The 9,397-nt window shown below is 37.9% G+C and overlaps 1 non-coding gene across 1 annotated transcript; it reads left to right on the forward strand.

Moving 5' to 3' along the window:
• The first annotated feature begins 8,149 nt into the window (after positions 1 to 8,149).
• On the forward strand, positions 8,150 to 8,256 carry LOC123851378 (U6 spliceosomal RNA). The gene has a single exon (XR_006792567.1). It is a non-coding gene; the product is annotated as a U6 spliceosomal RNA (small nuclear RNA).
• The last annotated feature ends 1,141 nt before the right edge of the window (positions 8,257 to 9,397 follow it).

Here is a 9,397-nt window from a genome sequence, read left to right on the forward strand (position 1 = left end):
TTTAAAGTGTTGCTCTTTATGGAATTTTTCCACCAGTGATTGCTAATCATTAAGGTTAGAACACAATATTCTCATAATAGAATAATATTCATATATCCAGCTCATTGTATAAGTCTTTGTATTAGTTTATCTATGTAATGATTATTACACATAAAGTCCATCTGCATTAATAATGTATGCTTTGCCTGGGATATTTAAGAATCTAAAGGGGATTCCAAAGTTGTCCAATGTGTGTGTATTTGTTTTTAAACATCAGCCCCTGATACTCTGAGATAAGTGATATAATCATTTTTTTAAATTTTATTATGTTATGTTAGTCACCATACAATACATCAATGGTTTTTGATGTGGTGATCCACGCTCCATTGTTTTCGTATAACACCCAGTGTTCCATGCAGTACATGCCCTCCTTAATACCCATCACCGGGCTAACAAATCCCCCCTCCCCCCTCCCCTCTAAAACGCTGTTTCTTTCTCAGAGTCCATAGTCTCTCATGGTTAATCTCTCCCTCCAATTACCGCCCCCATTTTTCCCTTCCTTCTCCTAATGTCCTCCATGCTATTCCTTATGTTCCACAAATAAGTGAAACCATATAATTGACTTTCTCTGCTTGACTTATTTCACTTAGCATAATCTCCTCCAGTCCCATCCATGTTGATGTAAAAGTTGGGTATTCATCCTTTCTGATGGATGAGTAATATTCCATTGTCTATATGGACCATATCTTCTTTATCCATTCATCTGTTGAAGGGCATCTTGGCTCTTTCCACAGTTTGGCTATTGCGGACATTGCTGCTATGAACATTGGGGTGCATATGGCCCTTCTTTTCACTACATCTGTGTCTTTGGGGTAAATACCCAGGATTGCAATTGCTGGGTCATACGGTCGCTCTATTTTTAAACTTTTGAGGAACCTCCACACTGTTTTCCAAAGTGGCTGTACCAACTTGCATTCCCACCAACAGTGTAAGAGGGTTCCCCTTTCTCCACAACCTCTCCAACAATTGTTGTTCCTTTCCCCATCCATTTTTGCCATTCTAACTGGTGTAAGGTGGTATCTCAATGTGGTTTTGATTTGGATTTCCCTGATGGTTAATGATGATGAACATCTTTTCATGTGTCTGTTAGCCATTTGTATGTCTTCTTCAGAGAAGTGTCTTTTCATATCTTCTGCCCACTTTTTGACTTGATTATTTGTTTTTTTGGGTGTTGAGTTTGAGAAGATCTTTATAGATTTTGGATACCAGCCTTTTATCTGTAGTAACATTTGCAAATATCTTCTCCCATTCTGTGGGTTGCCTCTTTGTTTTCTTGACTGTTTCCTTGGCTGTGCAGAAGCTTTTTATCTTGATGAAGTCCCAAAAGTTCATTTTTCACTTTGTTTCACTAGGTTTTGGAGATGTATCTTGAAAGAAGTTGCTGTGGGAGATGTCAAAGAGGTTACTGCCTATGTTCTCCTCTAGGATTTTGATGGATTCCTGTTTCACATTGAGGTCTTTCATCCACCTTGAGCTTATCTTTGTGTATGCTGTTAGAGAATGGTTGAGTTTCATTCTTCTGCATGTGGCTGTCCAATTTTCCCAGCACCATTTATTGAAGAGCCTGTCTTTTTTCCATTGGATGTTTTTTCCTGCTTTGTTGATGATTATTTGACCATAGAGTTGAGGGTCCGTATCTGGGTTCTCTATTCTGTTCCATTGGTCAATATGTCTGTGTTTACCATGCTGTCTTGGTGACCACAGCTTTGTAATATAGCTTGAAATTAGGCAACGTGATGCCCCCAACTTTGTTTTTCTTTTTCAACATTTCCTTGGCGATTCGGGGTCTTTTCTGATTCCATACAAATTTTAGGATTGTTTGTTCCAGCACTTTGAAAAATGTCATTGGAATTTTGATCGGGATGGCATTGGAGGTCTAGATTGCTTTGGGTAGCATAGACATTTTAACAATGTTTATTCTTCCAATCCATGAGCATGGAATATTTTCCCATCTTTTTGTGTCTTCTTCAATTTCTTTCATGAGTGTTTTGTAGTTCCTAGAGTATAGATCATTTACCTCTTTGGTTAGGTTTTTTCCGAGGAATCTTATGGTTTTTGGTGCTATTGTAAATGGAATCCTTTCTATAATTTCTCTTTCTACAGTTGCGTTGTTAGTGTATAAGAAAGCAACTGATTTCTGTGCATTGATTTTGTATCCTGCCACATTACTGAATTGCTGGATGAGTTCTAGTAATTTTGGGGGTGGAGTCTTTTGGGTTTTCCACATAAAGAATCATGTCATGTGTGAAAAGAGAGAGTTTGACTTCTTCTTTGCCAATTTGAATACTTTTTATTTCTTTTTGTTGTCTGATTGCTGTTCCTAGGACTTCTAGTACTATGTTGAACAAGAGTGGCAAGAGTGGGCATCCTTGACGTGTTCCTGATCTCAAGGGAAAGGTTCTCAGCTTTTCCCCATTGAGGATGATATTTGCTGTGGGTTTTTCATAGATGGATTTTATGAATTTGAGGAATGTTCCCTCTACTCTGAAGAATTTTAATCAGGAAAGCATGTTTTATTTTGTCAAATGCTTTTTCTGCATCAATTGAGAGGACCATATGTTTCTTCTCCCTCCTCTTATTAATATGTTCTATCACATTGATTGATTTGTGAATGTTCAACCACCCTTGCATCCAGGGATAAATCCCACTTGGTCGTGGTGGATGATCCTTTTAATGTATTGTTGGATCCTATTGGCTAGGATTTTGTTGAGGATTTTGGAATCCATATTCATCAGGGATATCGGTCTGAAATTCTCCTTTTTGATGGGGTCTTTGCCTGGTTTCGGGATTAAGGTAATGCTGGCCTCATAGAATGAGTTTGGAAGTTTTCCTTCTGTTTCTACTTTTTGAAACAGCTTCAGTAGGATAGGTATTATTTCTTCTTTGAACGTTTGGTAGAATTTCCCAGAGAATCCATCAGGCCCTGGACTCTTGTTTTTTGGGAGTTTTGGATCACTGCTTCAATTTCGTTACTGGTTCTTGGCCTATTCAGGTTGTCAATTTCTTCCTGTCAGTCTTGGTAGCTTATACGTTTCCAGGAAGGCCTCCATTTCATCCAGATTCCTCAGTTTATTGGCATATAGTTGTTGATAATAATTTCTAATAATTATTTCTATTTCCTTGGTGCTAGTCGTGATCTCTCCCCTTTGATTCATCATTTTATTATTTGGGACCTTTCTCTTTTCTTTTGGATAAGTCTGGCCGGTGGTTTATCGATTTTATTAATTCTTTCAAAGAACTAACTTCTAGTGTTGTTGATCTGATCTACTGTGTTTCTGGTTTCTAATTCATTAATCTCTGCTCTAATTTTAATTATTTCTCTTCTAATGTGTTGCTTAGGCGTCGTTTGTTGCTTTTTCTCTGGTTCTTTAAGGTGTAGAGTTAGCTGGTGAATTTGGGATTTTTCTATTTTTTTGAGTGAGGCTTGGATGGCTATGTATTTCCCCCTTAGGACTGCCTTTGCAGTATCCCATAGGTTTTGGACTGATGTGTTTTTGTTCTCATTAATTTCCATGAATTGTTTAAGTTCTTCTTTGATTTCCTGGTTGACCCAAAGATTCTTGAGCAGAGTGGTCTTTAGCTTCCAAGTGTTTGAATTTCTGCCAATTTTTTTCTTGTGATTGACTTCCAGTTTTAGAGCATGTGGTCTGAGAATATGCAGGGAATAATCTCAATCTTTTGGTATCGGTTGAGACCTGATTGGTGACCCAATAGGTGGTCTATTCTGGAGAAAGTTCCATGTGCACTCAAGAAGAATGAGTATTCTGTTGTTTTAGGGTGGAATGTTCTGTAAATATCTATGAGGTCCATCTGGTCCAATGTATGATTTAAAGCTCTTGTTTCCTTGTTGATTTTCTGCTTAGATGATCTGTTCATTGCTGAGAGTGGAGTATTGAGGTCTCCTACAATTAACGTATTGTTATCAATAGGACTCTTTATTTTGGTTAACAGTTGGCTTATGTAGATGGCTGCTCCCATGTTGGGGGCATAAATATTTACAACTGTTGGATCTGCTTGTTCAATAAAACCTTTAAGAATGATATAGTGTCCTTCTGTGTCTAATTACAGACTTTAGTTTAAAATCTAATTTGTCTGATATAAGAATTCCTACCCCAGCTTTCTTTTGATATCTGCTGGCATGGAAGATGGATCCCCATCACTTCACTTTCAGTCTGGATGTATCTTTAGGTTCAAAATGAGTCTCTTGTAGAGAGCATATGAATGGGTCCTGTCTTTTTATCCAATCTGCAACCCTGTGCTGTTTTATGCAAGCATTTAGGCCTTTCATGTTAAGAGTGATTATTGAAAGATATGAATTAATTGCCATCATGTTGCCTGTGAAGACGTTGTTTTTATAGATTGTCCCTGTAAATTTCTGTTGTACATCACTCTTGGGGTCTTTCTCCTTTTATAGAACCCCCCTTAATATATCTTGCAGGGCCAGCTTAGTGGTCATATATTCTTTCAGTTTCTGCTGGCCGTGGAAGCTCTGCATCTCTCCATCCATTCTAAATGAAAGTCTTGCCAGATAAAGTATTCTTGGCTGCATGTTCTTCTCATTTAGTACCCTGACTATGTCTTGCCAGGCCTTTCAGGCATGCCAGGTCTCTGTGGATAGGACTGACATTATTCTGATGTTCCCCCCTCTGTACATAAGGAATCTCTTCCCCTAATTGCCCGTAAGATGGTTTCCTTGGTTCTAAGATTTGCAAGTTTTACTATTACATGCAGGGGTGTTGGCCTGTTTTCCTTGATCTTGGGAGGTGTCTTCTCTGCCTCTAGGATGCGAATGTTTGTTTCATTCCCCAGATTAGGGAAGTTCTCAGCTACAATTTGCTCAAATACTTCTTCTAGTCCTCTCTCTCTCTCCACTCCCTCCAGGATTCCAAATATTCTGACATTGGAACGCTTCATGGTGTCACTTATTTCTCTGATTCTATTTTCATGGATTCTGAGTTGTTTTTCCCTGGCCTCCTCTTTTCCCTTTTTATCTATTATATTGTCTTCCAAGTCACTGATTCTCTCTTCTGCCTCAGTTACCCTACCCGTTAGATTATCTAGATTGGATTGGATCTCATTGATAGCATTTTTAAATTTTGCCAATTCACCTTTTATTCCTGCCCTTAGAGACTCTATGTTGCCATTAAGTGATTTCTCCATTCTAGCCATTGTCTTCACAATTGCTAACCTGAATTCCATCTCCGACATCTTGGTTATATCTGCATCCATTTGTAAATCTGCTGCATAAATCATAATCTCTGAGTCTTTTCTATTTTGGGGGCTCCTCCTCCTTGTCATTCTGTTGATGGGTGTTTGAGGGAATGTATAGAGTCCAAATTATTGGCCAGAACCCAAGCAAGATGCACCTGTTTTCTTGGGACCTTAGGGTTGCTGGCCTCTTTTTTTCCCAGGCTGTTTTCTGTGGGAGGGGCCTGCCACGCGGTTACTCAGGCAACCCTGTTTGGGTGGAGTTGCCCTGCCCCCCTGTGGTGGGGGATGGGCTCAGTGGGAATTAGTCTTTGGGGCTTTTGTTCTCTGGGGGCTTTCCCTGGTGGCTCTCCATGTCTCTTCTGGGAGTCAGAGCATAACAGACCATTTCTGACCCTCTACCTCAGAGCAGAGATACTGCATTCTGTTCTTCAGTGAGCTCTCCAGGCCACACTGTCTCCGTTTCTGTCCATGCTGCTATAAACTGCAGCGTCCTTGGTTGTGTGCCCCTCTGCAGCGCTCCCAGTCCTGCCTCCAGTTCGGGGCACATCTCTCCCCTTTGTGCCCTGTCCCCAGCGAGCAAGGCTGTCGCTCATGGGCGGTGTAGGATCCCCACGGCCAGGCACACTCCTGCTGCCATTTATCCTCTGATATCTGCCTGTGGAATCACTGCTCCCCACTTCGTACCTCAAAACCAACCGCCTGTAATATTCTCTTTGTAGAGATCCAGATCTTCTTACATCTCAGGCTGGTTTTGTGGGTGCTCAGAGTGGTTTGGTAGATATCCAGCTTCATTCTGGGGACCAGTTGAAATAGGGTCCCCTACTCCTCTGCCATCTTTCCCCCTTCCTAATCATGTATTTTTGCTTCAAATGCCTAGCTTATTGATTCTTTGGCATTAGTCAAAAAGAGAGTGATTAGCAAACAGTTCTTATGCACTTCCAGGAAGAATCTAAACTAGCAGAAATGAAAAAGAAGGAAACATCACAATTTCTCTTAATAATTCATAATAGTCATGTATAGCAACATCTTTCTTTTCTTAAATTACTTGTGCTCTAATTTCATTCACTCCCCTCCTTTTTTTTGTACAATTTTCAGAATAGGTAACTGTCTGATCAGCAGCATTTGTATTCTTCAAGCTAGTTCCTGGTGCGGCAACCAGTAGATGTTAATGTAGAGAACTGAAAATAAAAAGAATGGGCATGATTTCTTTTCTTTTTCTTTCTTTCTTTCTTTCTTTTTTTTTTTTTTTTGGATATCATGTAAAATTCTGTTGAACTGACTATATAATTTTTCAATACTTTATTTTAATATCATGGAATTTCTTTTCCACATATATAGAACTTATATGAGCTAAGTAATATTGAGAGGTTCCTTAACATTTGTCAAATACCAGATGTGATAATTTGTAAATGACATGCATTTTTATGCATGAAAATAACTCAAAACAAAATGCTGAAGCCACTTTAAGAAGGTAAAGGATGCTTATTAAAGCATACATTTAAAGGAAGGAATTGATAATGATCAATAATTGTGGTGCTAGGTACTTTCTCACATACATAGTACTGAAAAGAATAACACTATTACAATTACTATTTTAGAGTAGCTTGAAAAGGCTAAGGTACACATTCAATGCACATAGCTAGTTAATGGAAAAGCCTGGTTTTAGACCCTATATGATATCAGAGTCAGTGTTGTTTTCACAGGCCCTTGGAAGTTTTCTTTTTCACCTGTTTTCAGAGTTTCTGTTTTTAGAAAAAGTTAGACTATTCCAAACTTTAAATGTATTTGGTTTAGGTTAGCATTAAACCAGCTCATACTTAATAGATGGTCAATTTTTTAAAAATATTTGCAAAAATGAAAGGTATTTTAGCCATGCCTAGCTTAGAAACTATAACATTTAGTGATCACTTCCAGTGTAATATGTGTATATTGTCCATTTTTCTTTGGTAAAAGTCAATATCTTATAATGTTTTAGAGCATGTGTTTTGGAGTTGTCCTCCTAGAGGTAAAATTTTGGTTCTGTCACTTACTAGCTCTGTAATTCAGAGAAGAATTTAATCTTTTGTGTTCAATTTTCTCAACTGTGAAATATTAGTAATTATTGGACTTATTGTTGATTTCTTATTTTCTTTTTTTTTTTAATTTTACTATGTTATGTTAGTCACCATACAATACATCATTAGTTTTTGATGTAGTGATCCATGATCCATTGTTTTAGTATAATACCCAGTGCTCTATGCAGTATGTGCCCTCCTTAATACCCATCACCTGGCTAACCATTCCCCCCTCCCCCTTCCCCTCTAAAACCCTGTTTGTTTTTCAGGTCCATAGTCTCTCATGGTTCATCTCTCTGCCAATTCCACCCCCTCCATTTTTCCCTTCCTTCTCCTAATGTCCTCCATGCTATTCCTTACGTTCCACAAATAAGTGAAACCATATGATAATTGACTTTCTCTGCTTGACTTATTTCACTTAGCATAATCTCCTCCAGTCCCATCCATGTTGATGTAAAAGTTGGGTTTCATCTTTTCTGATGGCTGAGTAGATTTATTTTCTTCTGGGCAGGCCAAACTCTTTGGAATAGTGAAAAGAATAAGGAATGGATCTAAGCAACAGACTGTCTAAATAATCCATTACCAAGGCATGAGGAGAGTGAGCATCTTCCATTTCTCAGTCATTAGTTTCATTCTTAGATATGCATTGGTGAAGCAATGGTATTATATAACCATCAGACTTTACTAATTTATATTTTTTATGTAGGCTCCATGCCCAGCATGGAGCCCAATATGGGGCTTGAACTTAATGACCTTGGGATCAAGACCTGAGCTGAGATCAAGAGTCAGATGCTTTACTGTCACCCAAGTGCCCCAACCATCAGACTTTAAAAATACACTAGTTTGTGCTCACTTTGGAAGCACATATGCTAAAGTTGGAATGACACAGAGAAGATTAGCCTGGCCCTTGTGCAAGGATGACAAGCAAATTCATGAAACATTCCATATTTTTGGAGAAATATATATAAATACCATATGATTTCACTCATATGTGAAATTTAAGAAACACAACAAATAAGTGGAAAAATAAGAGAGAGAGAGAGAGAAACAGATTCTTAACTTTGGAGAACAAACTGATGGTTACCAGAGGGGAGGTGGGTGGAGGGATGGGTGAAATAGATGATGGGATTCAGGAGTGCAGTTGTTGTGATGAGCACTGGGTGTTGAATTACACTGTATATTAACTAACTGGAATTAAAAACTTAAAAACATACACTAGTTTGACCAGAGTTGTGATTGGGGGAGTAACAAGTCTGCAGGTTTCTAGTGTGGTATGGGAAAAACAACGAATGAGTCAGGAAGTAATTCCTGAGTTTTAAGATAAGTTTTGAATAAAGGGTAGTTTTGACCTAGACAAAGAAGGAAAACATATATTAGGTAAGAGGAATATAATATATTAAAGTCTACAGAAATAAACCACCATAATATCATTTTTGAAGAAATACAAGTAAATATGGGTGTATGGTGCACAAATTACATGTGGCAGGACATGAGATTAGAAGGGTAGGTAAGGATTGAATCATTAAGGGTATTGGTGTTAAACTAAAAATTCATTCTTTATTTTTAAAGTGACTGGAGCAGAACCAGATTAGAAGCAATGAGATCATTTAAGAGACAATGATAGGAATCTAGGCAAAAGACAATAGGCATATCAGAAAAATCCCTTTATGTTTGTATGTTTGAATGTATCCAATGAAACTAGGGGAAAGAAGGAATGGAAGAAGAAACAAGACTACAATTTTACTACCAAGGGAATCAGGTTGGTGGGGAGGAAAAATCCTATTTATGTTATTTGATTTGGTAAAGTAGGTTTTATTTTTCTAAAAGAATTGTATAAAAAGTCAATAAATTAGAAGCTTATTTATTATTTTTTCTGCTTAAAGTATATGTACACCATCTCACTCTAAATTTGCAGGTACATTCTATTGTTCACATATACAAGATAAAGAATGACTACCTATATTTTAGCTATTGTTACTTGTGCTTTTCTTGTCATATACAAAAAAAAAAAGTTGCCAAGACCAATGTCAAAGGGCTTTTTCTCTGTTGTCTTTTAGGAGTTTACAGTTTCAGGTCTTATGTTTAAGTCTTTA

Source organism: Mirounga angustirostris, unplaced genomic scaffold (assembly GCF_029215605.1).
Source record: "Mirounga angustirostris isolate CCGP_5_RB_7025 unplaced genomic scaffold, mMirAng1.0.hap1 SCAF_11, whole genome shotgun sequence".
NCBI lineage: Eukaryota > Metazoa > Chordata > Mammalia > Carnivora > Phocidae > Mirounga > Mirounga angustirostris.